Here is a 15,778-nt window from a genome sequence, read left to right as displayed (position 1 = left end):
GATTATGCATTGGTTAACGCATCTGCGTAAAACTTCTATTTAAGCCATTTTAAAATGAAAAGATTGGGTTAATAATTTAATTACAGTAGCAAACAGAGGAATTTGTAAACTAAAATGTGAAAAATTCCATATTAACCAACACAGAGTAGAATCTGCGACCAGCCAAGTTGTCATACAAATATTTAATGTCTTCGTGCTACTCGTGACATTAACTCGTCGTAAAAATAACGTACACTGGACTGGGACGGGGTAGGTGAACTCTGCCAATCAGAAGTTTTACCATCACATTCTTATAACTGGCACGTTCATTTCTCATATCTTTTAATTTTTCTCTTTTTTTTTTCTCCCCATCTATCATCTGTCGCCTTCTTCACAGTCTCCAGCAGCAAAACAACTGTGCGGTGCTTCCTCTTGGCTGGTATTTATGTCCCTCTGGGGCTTGGCTAGAATGAGAAGCACGTTCCCACGGGAAGCCATGTTACATCCCTCAGGTTGGTTGCGCCACCTAGTGGCGAAATCAAGAACCGTCAAAACCAGTCGCACACATGCTGCACATTCCCCTGCTTTTTGCACGCTGCATGCCATCTGCTTTTAATGGAGCAGTTTGTCTTAATCTGCTTTGTTCGCTGCTGAATGGCTAATAACGTGATTCTATTACCATCAATTTGTCAATTGAAATAATGGTGAATTGTGTTAATAGGTTGATTTTGAGATGGGTATCTCCAGGTACACCCCAGAGCTGTTATTTTAAATGTTCTCATCTCTCTGTAAACTGAACCCATTCACCAGGCAGCATTTCATACATTAACAGACATTTTTGAGTCTTCAGACAAACTGGAAGCAGGTAGGACAAATCACAATTAAGAATATGTCAGATTATAGATTTTATTAAAAAAAATAAAGACCCGGAAAACACTTTCTCGAAGGGATTTAATACATTTAGTGGGAAAAATTCGGTTGGTTAGCGCCTCCTGTTAGCGCCTTGGGGGGGCACTAATGGGGCGCTAGGAACTTAGCGCCCGAGCGTGGCAATTTTAGCGCCGCTCGCGAGATTGATCAGTCCTTTTGCGGCGGCGCTAAGCACTGCCGCCATGATCGCCTGCGCCCGCAGATCGTGACGTCGGTCAAGCATGCAATGCCCCGGTAGTGCCCCAGACCGGCTATTGAGTTGCGCCCCCTGCCTTAGCGCCTGCCGCTAGGAACAACAGGTAGAAGGGAACGTTTTCAAGTCGGGAAGGGGCTGGGGGAGCGCTATTTAAAGCCGGGCGCTTCCTGCCTTGTTTTTCAGCAAAATTATTGGTTTTAATGCTGTCCTAAGGAGTTGTGGCCCTCAGCACTACTTTTCTGGTTCCTAAGTGCCGAGCTCTTTCCCTGGGCCTATCCATTAGTGCTTCCAACACAATTGCTTTTGAGGTCTCTCCAGGCCGAGATTCAAGGCTGCAGTGAGCAGGGTGTGGCTGGCCAGCAAGATGGCCACGCCCCTTTAAGAACTGGATGGCGCCAGTCTGTCTGGTTTCCATGGTAATTGGCATCATCTGAGCTTCGGTAGTGCTCTGAGGTAGCGCCTCGTTCCCTGACTGCGCCTTAAGAGAGGTATGTAGCACCTGATTTAACACTCAAATCACCTCCAGGGGCGATAGAGGCAAATTTTGCAGTCGGAGGCGATAATTAGCGCCGGGCGCTAAACTTTGCGCCCGGCCAATACTAGCGCCTCAAAATGGCCGATACCGAATTTTTCCCCTTCACCTTTTAAAAAGCCAAAAAAAATAAAGACCCGGGAATTTTCCTCTATCTCCAGATAACCAGCACTACCCAGAGGTCACATCACTGCCATCCCTTCTCCCTACATTTACAACAGTGACGACACTTCAAAAGTGCTTCATTGGCTGTAAAAAGCTTTGGGACATCCTGTGGTGGTAAAAGGCGCTATATAAATGCAAGTTCGTTCTTTAGTCGTGGTGTTTAATTTAAAAGATGCGCCACTAAAGCCTGCAGAGTTGTGGATGCTGCAGAGCTTAAGCCTATATCTGGACTGAGTCAAGTGGATCCCACTTAAACTCTCAGTTTCGCCCTGGATTGATTTCAATGTCAACAATATTAACCCCACTGTACTGTACACTCTGATCTCTTACTTGTTCAAAATCTATCTAAAAAAAGGATGAGTTTGAAAGCTCAGCTGTGTAAACCCAGGTAGGGGGTGAGTCACGATTGATGCCAAGCAACTACAGTATCTTGTTTATCTTGTCCCATCACAAGCACACATTATGTTTTTAAGAACCAGACAAATCTTGGCTTCAAAAAGAAATCAAGTAGCAGCTTGATTCAGTTGGTTGTACTCTTGCCCCTGAGTCAGAAGGTTCAAGCATCATTCCAGGAGTTGAGAACATAATCTAAGCTGACACTCTTAGCGCAGCACTGAGGGAGTGCTGCTGTGTCAGAGAGGCTGCTCTTCGGGTCAGATATTAAGCCGAGGCCTTTTTTCAGGTGGATGTTAAAGATTCCATGGCACTATTGAAAGAAGAAGGGGGCATTCTCTGGGTACACGGGCCAGCATTCCTCCCTCGGCCAAACACCCATTCACTGGTTAGTCATCTTATTGCTGTCTGTGTGATCTTGTTGTGTGTCTACATCGCTACACTAGAAAGAAAGATCCTGCATTGATAGAACGCCTCATTACATTCTTGGCACCTACCAAAGTGCTTCATAACCAATTAATTACTTTTTGAAATGCATTTACTGTAGGCAAATGTGCCAGCCACAGCAAAACCCTTCAAACAGTAAATGCGAGGCATGACCAGTTAATCTGTTTTTTTGTGGTGTTGCTTGAGGGAGAAAAGCTATCCAGCACACTTGTACAACTCTCGGCTCTTCTTCAAAGAGTAATCAATTAGCCTCTGTGAAGCACTTTGGGAGATTGCCGTTAGATGTGATAAGGTGCTATATAAATGCAAGTCTTTCCTTTTTTTACATCAACAACTTGCATTTAAATAGCACCTTTAGGATGGTAAAACATCCCAAGGTGCTTCACAGGAGCGATTATCAAACAAAATTTGACACCGAGCCACATAAGGAGATATTAGGACAGATGGGACAAAGAGGTAGGTTTGAAGGAGTTGTGGCGTACCGATCACAGAACGGACACAATCCGCTTTCCGGTCCGTAGACTATAAATCAGGCGTCATGTCTTTAAGAAGGATCACACCTTTAAGAAACTTGATCTGCAACATAGTTAAGCCCATAGCGGGGGAGGAGCAGTCGAAGCTGTGCACTGATGAAAGACAGTTTTACTTTGTGTAGTCTCTGACTCCATTTTGTGTTCAGCATGCAGCCTCAACAATTAAACCTTTTCTGTTGAACCTCTCCGAGTTCAGTATTTTTTGCTAGGAGTACGTAGACTCCTACATTGGTGACCCCGACACTCAGGACGACTCCTAAGCGTAACCATGGCTAACACAAACGCAGTTTCTGTGAAGCTGCCGGAGTTCTGGGAGAACCTAGCCACCGCCTGGTTCCTTCAAGCCGAATTGCAATTCCGGCTCCGCGGCATCACCGCCGATGCAACGATGTACGACTACCTCCTCGCCTCCCTGGGCAGCTCCACAATCACGAAAGTCTGGACAACACTACAAAACCCTCCGGAGGAAGGCAAGTACGCACATCTCAAAGCCGCGCTCATTAAAAAATTCACAGCCTCCCAATTCCTGCGCAACTGCCACCTCCTCGACCTCCCGGGCCTCGGTGACTCCACGCCATCAGACTTGCTCTCACACATGCTTGCTCTGACCGACGAGAAACTGCCCAGCTCCCTCTTCCGCACGCTCTTTATCCGCCAACTACCTCCCAGCATCCGCCCGGCGATCGTGGCGTCCAGCCTCACGGACCTCGAGGCCCTAGCCGACGAAGCCGATATGCTCCTGTCCGCCAGCTCCAACCACGCCATCACCCCCGACCTGGCCTCCGCAGCGTCGGCGCGCGCGCCACCCTCTATCGCGCGGCCACACAGCTCGGCCACGAGGCCCCCCAGGCCCCCACGTCCCCCAAGCCCTCCGACCCAGGGCTACTGCTACTTCCATACCCGGTTTGGCGCACGGGCACGCCGCTGCAGCCATCCCTGCACGTTTCCAACCGCCCCCACACCGGCCTACACGATGGCCGTGGGGCAAACAGGCGCGCTGCTGTACGTTACGGACAGCGCCTCCGGATGCCGTTTCCTATGCGACACGGGCGCGCAGCGCAGCATCATCCCCGTGTCCGCCCTCGAGATCCAGCGAGGCGGCCGCGGCCCTGCGCTGGCTGCCGCCAACGGCACCGACATCCGGATGTACGGCACCCGCACCGTCACCATCGACCTCGCAGGCCGCCGCTACCACTGGGAGTTTATCACCGCCAAGGTGCTCTCCCCGCTCCTCGGTGCGGATTTCCTGTGCACCCACGGCCTGTTGGTCGACATGCCTCGGCGCCGCCTCGTGGACATGAACACCATGTCACCTGTCCCGGGCGCCATGGCCCCCCCCAACCCGCCGAAATGGCGTGGCAGTGCCGCGCCCGCTCAACGGACAACTACTCAGCACTCCTGGCTGAGTTCCCAGCCCTCACCAACCTGACCTTCTCCGCGAAGGTTGCTATGCACGGGGTAGAACACTTCATCCCCACCACAGGCCCACCGGTGTATGCCCAAGCCCGCAGGCTGGACCCGGCCAAGCTGGAGGTCGCGCCTCCCGAGTTCACCACAATGGAACAGCTCGGCATCATCCGCCGCTCCAACAGCCCCTGGGCCTCCCCACTCCACATCGTCACCAAACCCGACGGGGGATGGCGCCCCTGCGGGGACTACCGGCGCCTAAACGACGCCACCACGCCGGATCGGTACCCCATACCGCACATTCAAGACTTCTCGGCTAGACTGGCCGGCCGCTCAGTCTTCTCCAAAGTCGACCTGGTGCGTGGTTACCATCATGTGCCAGTCCACCCCACGGACGTTCCCAAGACGGCCATAATCACCCCTTTTGGGCTATTCGAGTTCCTCCGAATGCCCTTCGGCCTCAAAAACGTGGCCCAGGCCTTCCAGCGGCTCATGGACTCGGTCCTCCGGGACCTGAAGTTCCTCTTTGTCTACCTAGATGACATCCTGGTAGCTAGTTCCTCCAAGCAGGAACACATCGAGCACCTCCGCACCCTGTTCCAGCGGCTCAGTGAGCACGGGCTCATCATCAGCCCAGCCAAGTGCCAATTCGGCCTCAGCAGGATCGAATTCCTCGGCCACCACATCACGCAGGACGGAGCCATTCCCCTGCCTGCCAAGGTGCAAGCCGTCCAGCAGTTCCCCCGGCCTACCACCATTAAAGGCCTCCAGGAGTTCTTGGGGATGATCAACATTTACAACCGCTTCATTCCCGGAGCAGCCTCCCTCATGCGGCCCCTATACGAAGCCCTCTGGGGTAAGAAAGACAGAATGGCGATCGAGTGGTCGGCGGACATGTTGACCGCTTCCGACTCGACCAAAAAGGCGCTCGCCGACGCCACCATGCTCGCTCACCCACAGCCCAACGCCAGGGTGGCCCTCACCACGGACGCCTCCGACCACGCGGTCGGCGCCGTGTACGAATAGTGGGTCGATGGGGCCTGGCAACCGCTGGCCTTTTTCAGCCGCCAACTGCGCCCCCCGGAGGCCAAATACAGCGCCTTTGACCGCGAGCTCCTCGCACTGTACCTGGCAGTCTGCCATTTTAGATTTCTTCTGGAGGGCCGCCCCTTCACCGCATTTGTCGACCACAAACCCCTGACATTCGCGATGGCGAAATCTGCGGACCCGTGGTCAGCCAAGCAACAACGCCAGCTCGCTGCGGTGTCCGAATTCACCACGGACATCCAGCACATCTCCGGTCGAGACAATGTGGTGGCCGACTGCCTATCCCGCCCCGCCGTCCACGGCGCCCACCTGGCAGTGGACTATGCTCAACTGGCAGCGGAGCAACGCACCGACCCCGATCTGCTCTCCGCGCCCACTACCCTCCCACGGCTGCGACTGACCGACGTTGCCTGCAGCCTGTCCGCCATCACAGTCAAATGCGACACCTCCTTGGCACAACCCCGCCCCGTAGTCCCGGCATCCTGGCAAAAACGGGTGTTCGACATCATCCACGGCCTCTCACACCCCGGCACCCGCGTGTCCATTAGACTGGTGGCCAACCAATTTGTCTGGCGCGGCCTGCGCAAAGATGTGCGCATCTGGGCCAGATCCTGCATAGCTTGCCAGTGTGCTAAAATCCACCAGCATGTCAAAGCCCCACTCGAGGAGTTCACCGTGCCAGAAAGAAGATTCGACCACGTCCACATCGACCTCGTCGGCCCCCTGCCGCCATCACAAGGTCACACGCACCTGCTGACAATCGTGGACCGTACCACCCGCTGGCCCGAGGCCATTCCACTGATGTCCACCACCACCGCCGACATCGCGAGGGCGTTCATCGGTACCTGGGTCGCTCGGTTCGGCGTCCCCTCCGACATGATGTCGGACAGAGGCCCGCAGTTCACCTCTGATCTGTGGGCCGCCATTGCCCGAAAGCTCGGGGTGGCCGTTCACTGCACCACGGCTTACCACCCCCAAGCCAACGGACCGTGCGAGTGTTTCCACAGGTCCATGAAGGCGTCCATCCACGCCAGCCTCGAGGATGAGGCTTGGATCGACCGCCTCCCGTGGGTGCTACTCGGCCTACGCTCCGCGGTCAAGGAAGACCTGCAAGCCTCGGCGGCGGAACTCGTGTACGGCCAGCCGCTGCGCGTACCCGGAGAGTTCCTGCCCACCGCCACGACCCCTGGTCGGCTGACCAGCAACGCCGCGCTTTCACCAACCGAGCACAACAGTTCACTCCGGTACCCACCGGCCGGCACGGCGAACCAGCAACCCGCGTACCACCTAGCCTGCACATGGCCAAATTTGTTTTCGTGCGCCATGACGCCCACCGAGGACCTCTATGGCCCCCATACGATGGACCCTACAAGGTACTCCAGATGGGGAACAAGTTCTTCCTCCTCGAAGTGGGCGGCAGAACTGACACGGTGTCGGTCGACTGGCTCAAGCTGGCGCACCTAGAGCCCGACGAACCCGTTCAAGTGGGCCAACCCCCACCGCGGGGCAGACCGCCTAAGAGCCCCACGCGTCCGACCGCCCTGCTCCCGACACCAACCGCCAAGAGCCGTTCCGGCCGTGCCATCAAGCCGCCACGCCGGTTCGTACACTCCCTACTAGCGGATTCTGGGGGGAGCTGTGTGGCGTACTGATCACAGAACGGACACAATCCACTTTCCGGTCTGTAGACTATAAATCAGGCGTCATGCCTTTAAGAAGGATCACACCTTTAAGAAACTCGATCTGCAACATAGTTAAGCCCAGAGCGGGGGAGGAGCAGTCTAAGCTGTGGACTGATGAAAGACAGTTATACTTTGTGTAGTCTCTGACTCCATTTTGTGTTCAGCATGCAGCCTCAACAATTAAACCTTTTCTGTTGAACCTCTCCGAGTTCAGTATTTTTTGCTAGGAGTACGTAGACTCCTACAGAGTGTTTTAAAGGAGGAAAGAGAGGTAGCGAGGTGGAGAGGTTTAGTGAGGGAATTCCAGAGCTTAGGGCCTTGGCAGCTGTAGGCACGGCCACCAACAGTGCAGCGATTAAAATCGGGGATGCGCAAGAGGCCAGAATTAGAGGAGCGCAGATATCTCGGAGGGTTGTAGGGCTGGAGGAGATTACAGAGATAGGGAGGGGCGAGGCCATGGGGGGATTACTAATAATTTTAGTACTTTTAAGGCATGATACAACTTACAACATTCTTGTCACAGAATCAGAAGGTTGACATAATCCAGGTTGACACATCAGTGCAGTACGGAGGGAGTGCTGCATTGACAGAAGTTTCATCATTTGGATGTGATGTTAAACCGAGGCCCTGACTGCCTGCTCGAGTGGATATAAAAGATCCCATTGCACTATTCAAAGACGAGCAGGGGAGTTCTTCTGGCCCACATTCATCACTCAACCCAACACTACCAAAACATGTTATCTAGTCATTTATCTCATTGCTGTTTGTGGAGCCTTGCTGTGTGCAAATTGGCTGCTGCATTTGCCTATATTACAACAGTGACTACACTTCAAAAGTACTTAATTGACTGTAAAACGCTTTGGGACGTCCTGGGATGTGAAAAACGCTCTAGAGAGGCAAGTTCTTTCTTTAAAATGTAGTATTTCACAGCTAGTGTATTACAGCAGTCAGGGATGTTATGGGTGTGATTTATTACATTATCAAAACAATACTGTTATCATGATCATTGTCAACAGGAAGGCAGCCAAGCAGAAACAGGACAGGTTGAAACCACAGTCTGCAATATGCAATGAATAAAAGGTAAATGGCGTACAGACGGATTGCACCTTCCCAACAATGCTTCAGAGATCTGTTCACTGCAGCCAGCATTCTGCCATTTATTGCTATTTAAAATATCTGTGGATATTTATTAAATTCATGATCATGGAACAGAACAGGACTGCGAGGGATGATCTGGAAGATGGTATGGCAAGTTAAAAAAAATAAGCACCATTCATTCAACAAGGCCTCCTCATCCTGGGTCGAACCAATGCAGTGAGCGTACAACCTATTTTCCAGATTGCCCTGGGGCTGCCCCACCTCCCCTCGCGGCGGAGAGCAGCTTAAAGGGCGGCAAACTGAATGGCTTCCGAGTTCCGATGCTAGCATCAGCAACAAATACCAATTGGCTTCTGGAAAGTGCCAGGACAGAAAATTGTATGGCTAGCTAGGCTCGTAGCCCTGTTATTCGGGAAGTCTTACAGTAATTAGAGTGAATGTCATTAGTGAAGGGATAAGGAGCAGTCTGACGCTGATGCCAGTGGGAACAGCCCAAAACCACTTGCAGTTGACTTTGACTTCTGCTGTACTCCAGCCAGAACAGGTCTTAAGTCAGAGTGATGAGGCAACAGGTGACCTCATTTATTCATCATGATGATTTAACAATGAACATAACTCAATCTGAACCACAACTGGGTAGAGCTGCAATCTTAGTCATATATTTTCAAATTTCCTTGAAATGACATGCTTCTAGTTTGCAAATTGCATGCCTATATGATGTAGGAATCTCCCCACAGAATACAACTGCTGGTGATACTGAGCCACCAAGGTCAAAAGATTCCCAGGTTCAATTTGTAGCCTGTGCTTCATTAGTTAATATCACGGAGGATTCAGTAAAATAAAAAAATCTGGAATAAAAAGCTAGTATCAGTAATGGTGACCATGAAACTATCAGATTGTCGTTAAAAACCCATCTGGTTCACTAATGTCCTTTAGGGAAGGAAATCTGCCATCCTTACCCGGTCTGGCCTAAATGTGACTCCAGACCCACAACAATGTGGTTGACTCTTAACTGACCTCTGAAATGGCCTAGCAAGCCACTCAGTTGTAACAAACCGCCACGAAACACAATGGCCCAGAAATTCGGGTCGGGGGCTTGCCGCGCGTGCAAGCCCCCGATATGCACTTACCCGACGCGCCGGCCGTTGAGCTTCAGGGACGCCTGGAATTGCGGTTTTAAAATGTTGACTCCCGGGCAGCGTCTGACATCACGCCGCCCAGGAGTGCAGCCAGCGCGAAGCCTGTAGCGCGCTGTGCAACTGAGACACGCCCCTTGAGGTCTCAGTTTAATAGGACACGCCCCCAATGTTTCTCACAAGCTGCTAAGCATTTTTACATGCAAAGCAGCATTTTAAATAGGTATTTGGTATTTTTATGAAGCTTTTGGTAACTTTTATAAACTTTTAGAAACGTTTACATTATTTTGAAGAATCTGAAGTAGTTTTAAACAGAATTAAAGCAATTTAAAGACTTTTAAAAGCCCTAAAAGAATTTTTTTATTCCATTTATTTATTTAGCAATGTTGTCGTCATACGTGTCTTCACACTGTTCCCTTTGGGGAACTGTATGAAGTGGTGGAAGGATTTATGGCCGCGATTAACGCTCATTCCGTGACCGTAACCATCTTTGAACCAGCCATTAGGGTGGCGGGAGGGTTTTACGGGCTCCCACAAGCTATACAAGGAGGGGGGGCCACCCACACCCACGGACGCAAATATCCCACTGGATGTCAACCCAGAATTTAGAGCCGGAGCTCCGACTCCACTTGCCGGGACTGTCTGGAGCGGGGTTCGAAACCCTACCCCGTCTGGCCCAGCGGCGGGGATCCTACCGCTACGCCAAAGGCCCAATCCGATTAGCAACGTGAAATGGCTGGAATGAGCACAATTCACGGCATTAAAAGAACTCACAATTGAACTGATGATGACCTCAGCAATCTCCTCAATGAGGTGGAGGCGCAGCGCCTGCTCATCATTGGTAATGAGAAGTCAAAGGCGCCGCAAAAAGGGCAGATGATAGCTTGGTCTTTCAAGTGGCAGCATAGGGCTCCAGTCACGGGGAGGGAAAAGGCGCAGGAAACGTATGGGTGTCACCTTTTGCACGGAATGGGCCTTTTGCGTAGCGGTAAGCATCCCCGCCGCTGGGCCAGAAGGAGTAGGGTTTCGAACCCCGCTCCAGACAGTCCCGGCAAGTGGAGTCGGAGCTCCAACTATAAATTCTGGGTGGACATCCAGCAGGATACTTGCGTCCGTGGGTGTGGGTGCCCCCCCCCCTCAGATGGGTTGTGGGAGCCCGTAAAACCCTCACGCCATAGGACTAATCACCCTAATGGCTGGTATGAAGATGGTTATGGTCACGGAAGGAGTGTTAACGTGGCCAGAAATCCTTCCACCACTTCATACAGTTCCCGAAAGGGAACAGTGTGAGGATACGTACGATGATGACCTCTTGCGCAATGCACCTCCTTGGACCCTCAGTCGCAGATGCGAGGGGGCAAATCGTGCAATTTTTAAATTTTTCATTTTATTGACATGTAAAATGTTGGCCCAGTAATTCCCTTCCAAACGCGCGAGTACGGTCGGGGTACTTACGCGTCTGGCCGGAGGAAATGCCGGTTTTCAGCATGCACAGCGCATGCGGGGAAAACCGGCATTTCCTGTCCTCTGAACGAAGGGGTTCAGAGGCAGAACGCGTGTGACTGTACAGGCAGCGCGTGCGCAGTAAAATTCGCCGCTTTCATTCATGCTTTCAGTGAGGTCAAGTCCTTACAACTTACACATGAAAAAAGCATGAGTACAGTTGCTCCAGAGGCTGCGGAGGAAGATATTTCTTATCGTGGAGCTTCTGAAAGGCAATATTTTTGTTTGGGAAAGGGAGGAAAGTTATTTTAAGAAATGCTGAGGTAAGTTTTAAAGTTTATTTTTGTTTTTTAAAATGGGTTTTCAGTACTGTAGGTAGAAGGATCAATTGTGGCTATGTGAATTGAATTTGCTGTGTTTATTAAATGTGAAAATGACTCCAACATTTTTAAGAAAGAAACTTTTCATCAGTAATATATTCTTTTAAGTAATTATGTATGTATGTCTGTATATATTCCTTTGCGTGTATGTATATATTCCTTTACTTATGTGTATGAACGTATGTATTTAATTATGACTTTCAGAGAAAGTAACTTATTGGAAAATCATAATTAAAAACATACATTCATACACAAGTAAAGGAATATAAAACATACATACATATACGTAAAGGAATATATGCGGACATACATACATAATTACTTATTACTGATGAAAAGTTTCTTTCTTAAAAGCGTTGGAAATGTTACATTACTCATTTTAGAACACTCATTCTCACATTCAATTCACACAGCCACAATTGCTCCTTCTACCTACCGTACTGAAAACCCGTTTAAATAAAAAAATTTAAACTTTAAAACTTACCTCAGCATTTCTTAAAATAACTTTCCTCCCTTTCCCAAACAAAAATATTGCCTTTCAGAAGCTCCACGATAAAATATATCTTCCTCTGCAGCCTTGGAGCAACTTTACACATGCTTTTTTCAAGTGTAACTTGTAAGGACTTACCCTCACTGAATCCATGAATGAAATCGACGAAGTTCACTGCGCAAGCGCTGCCTGTGCAGTCGCACGCGCTGTGCCTCTGAACCCCTTCGTTCAGAGGACTGGAAATGCCGGTTTTCCCCGCATGCGCTGTGCATGCTGAACACGGGCGTTTCCTCTGGCCAGACGCGTGAGTACCCCGACCGTACTCACGCATTCAGAGAGGAATTACTGGGCCATTAATAAGAATGAAACCGGACGGACCACCCGGCATCGACCTCGGCACCAGCTATGGACAGGACAACGGCCACCTCCAAGATCCCCTCCATGTCACACACCATCCTGACTTGGAAGTATATCGCCGATCCTTCATCATCGCTGGGTCAAAATCCTGGAACTCCCTCCCTAACAGCACTGTGGGAGTACCTTCACCACACAGACTGCAGCGGTTCAAGGCGACGGCTCACCACCACCTTCTCAAGGGCAATTAGGGATGGGCAATAAATGCTGGCCTTGCCAGCGATGCCCGCATCCCATGAACGAATTTAAAAAAACGTGTGCTACTGATGGCTCTCGTGTTCCTGGGCTAGAGAGAGAAAACATTAGCCAGGGTTCCCCCTCCTCACTGCTATTGTGACCTGCCCTGAAAAGTGAGTATGGCAGGATCAGCTGTGACATCTCCTATAGTTGACTATTCTGCTCACACTCACTATGAAGAATAGCCCCTTCAGTTCAGAGAGACAGTTACATGATGCACGGGTGTGAAATTGGACAGTGTAGTGCCCATTTTTAGGCACTACTCAGCTTCCTAATGCTCGAAAATGTGGTCTAAGATGCGTGTGCACACTTCTGACGGGATGTGAGAAGGACGCCATCTTGGTAAAGGGGTTTGCGCACACGCACATAACAACCACCGGCAGCATGCAGAGCAGGTAGATTATGACATCATTCAGTGTGCAACGCTGATTTGACGCCAGCGCTGCCATTTTCAAAATCCACCCTCCAGCCTATGACTTGTCTTAACCTCGCACAGCTGAACACAATGCTAAACGGAATGAAGAAACCCATGACCAATACTAGTTAAAGGCATCATCTACTACTTACAGGTTAGTTGCTGGATTATTTCTCCTGGCTGTTGGTGCAATTCTACATGCTTTTTGGAACTTTCCTATACTTGTCTAAAGTTTGAATAGTCTACAGGGAGTGATCTGGCTGGTACTGAAGTACTTTTTTGTTGGTTTAAAAGCTTGTGCTGAAACAAGTTGCTTCCAGTCATGGGTGGCCTGGTGGGGCTTCCTCTGGGAATTGAGCATGACTGGGAGAATGAAGGGAGGCCAGGCAGAGCAGGACATGCTGCTTGAAGAGGGAGAAAGAGGAGGGGGAGAAGGGCACTCAGCAGGAGGCCATATCCGCCGAGGGTCTTTAGGGAGCAATTCTCTTACCTCAACTTCAGCGAGGACCAATGCATGTGATGTCTTTGCTTCACTAAAGAGGTCGTGACAGAAATATGGCAACTGCAGCAACCTCAAAGTAGGGCAAGGACAGCCTTGCCTGTGGTGACTGTGGCTCTTAACTTTTATGCACCTTCCAGGCTGCTCACTGTAGCCTGGCCCATTGAAGCCCTCATCTGAGTCTTCTACAGCAGAACTAGAGTGTGACCTCACCCTCTGGCAAGCTGGCACCTGCGCTATCTATTCCCCCTGCCCTGGCTCCTGCACACTTTTGCCTGGTGTCTCACATGAGACATGTGTCTCACCATGTGCAAATCCCTCCTCTATCCTAGCCTATAAAATACGTGCAGTGTCAGTCTTAGATTTACAAGGATGATACCAGAAATGTGAGGTTATACCTATCAGGAAAGGATGAGCAGGCTGGGTCTCTTTTCACTTGAAAAGAGGAGGCTGAGGGGTGACCTAATAGAAGTCTTTAAAATTATGGACGGTTTTGATAAATTAGGTACAGAGAGAGTGTTTCCACTTGTTGGGAAGAGCAAAACTAGAGGCCATCAATATAAGATAGTCACCAAAAAATCCAATAGGGAATTCAGAAGAAACTTCTTTACCCAGAGAGTGATGAGAATGTGGAATTCGCTACCACAGGAAGTGGTTGAAGCGAATAGTATAGAGGCATTTAAGGGGAAGTTGGATAAGTATATGAGGCAGAAGGGAATAGAGGGTAGTTAGATGAGGAAAGATGGGAGGGGGCTCAAGTGGAGCATAAATGCTGGCATGGACTGGTTGGGCCGGAAGGCCTGTTTCTGTGCTGTATATCCTATGTAATCCTTTGTAGTCTCTGAGCTGGTGGCTGCAAGTGTAAGATCGAGTGACGGTGTCTCTTCAACTTCACTGTCTTATTCCTCTTCCTCCACTGCCTGGGAAGGTTCCAGTCCTTGGGTATCTGAAATAAAAAAGGGACAAGGGTTGGGTTGTGGTGAGGGGAGAGGAGAAAGTAAGAAGTGAGTGCTTAAACCATCAGCAGCTTCTCAGTCAGAAGAGATTGTGGCATGAGGAAGAAGTGGGATGAGAGAAGGAGGATTAGGTATGCAGATACCTCCATCATCGATCCCTCCAGCCCTGCCAGTGGCCACGGCTTCAGTGATGCCCTTTCCCTTGATGGTCAGCACCGTCTCCTCCATGGGGGTTAAAACATGCAGGTATGTTTGTCCTCCTCCAGTTCTTTCCTGCGATCACCTGTTATGTGCCACCTTCTCCTGCCAGAACTAAGGAAGTGTGTCACTGAGTGTCCTGAAATATGTTTGGGTGATGTGGCTGTCATGCTTGAATAGCTGCCAGTGTGTGCGAGCTGTGAGTTGCGCGTGTGAGGCTTGCAACAGTACTTAAGTGTGTGAGGGTGAGGTAAAGCATATGAATTGAAGGGTTGAGGACTGATTGATAGAGACTGTTGATGGGTGGGTGATGGGGTTAGTGAATTGAGCAGTGAATGAGGGTATTGGTACAGTTGGTAGGATGTGCCATTTGAAGATGAAGTCACTCACCTTGACAACTCATGTCAGATCGTTAAACTTCTTCCTACACTGCATCCACGTTCTTGGAGCAACACTCATGGCATTGACATCCACCACTACTTGTTCCCACTGCCTCTTGAGCAGGTGTCTGGAGGATCTCCTGCTCCTCTGCAGATACAGAGCATCTCTGCTTCTTTCCACCTCTTCCACCAAGACCTCCAGTGCATTGTCTGAAAGCCTTGGTGCTCGCTCTCTCGCATGTTTGGCCATTGCTCAAAAGTATCATAGCCCAAATTGGCTTTTGAAAAACTCCCACCATTTTGTGCAGTCACAATGCACCTCCCCTTTAGGAGGTGCAGCCTGCCTTTAAGTAGCACTAGCCTCTCATGATATCGGGCCCCCTGCTGATGCGTGCAGCTAATGAGCAGTGCGGGGAGCGCTGGCTGCATGCAGCAATCATTTAAAAGAGCTGGCAGCACCAATTTAACGCGCTGCCTGTTACGCAATGAACGGGCGCGGGTTAATCGCGCACAGCGATCCGCGCGCCCGTTTTCAGGGGTTATACAGTTGCTGCTTCACTACCTTTAATCAGGATGCAACATGACTTGCTGAAATAAGCAATTTGATTTGTGCATCTAAAGCCTAACCATAAAAATAATAATAATGCTTTAAGGAACTGAACATTTATACTAATGCTGAGCAGAATGCAGGATTCGGATTGCTGATGTACTGCACATCAAATCTGATATTGGTTGGTTTTACACATCTGAAGCTTGTCCAGATACACGCATTTTAATAGCTTCCTCCAGTGGTTCATATAATTTGTATTTCAGTTTCACAA

The 15,778-nt window shown here is 50.1% G+C and overlaps 1 pseudogene; it reads right to left on the bottom strand.

The window, feature by feature from the left end:
* Window positions 1-354: 354 nt before the first annotated feature.
* LOC147117034 (myb-related transcription factor, partner of profilin-like) lies at window positions 355-15,207 on the bottom strand (annotated as a pseudogene).
* Between the last annotated feature and the right edge of the window lie 571 nt (window positions 15,208-15,778).

Source organism: Somniosus microcephalus, chromosome 5, assembly GCF_052327205.1.
Source record: "Somniosus microcephalus isolate GS21.2 chromosome 5, FLI_Smic_1.0, whole genome shotgun sequence".
Taxonomy (NCBI): domain Eukaryota; kingdom Metazoa; phylum Chordata; class Chondrichthyes; order Squaliformes; family Somniosidae; genus Somniosus; species Somniosus microcephalus.
This window is presented reverse-complemented; position numbering and strand designations above follow the sequence as displayed.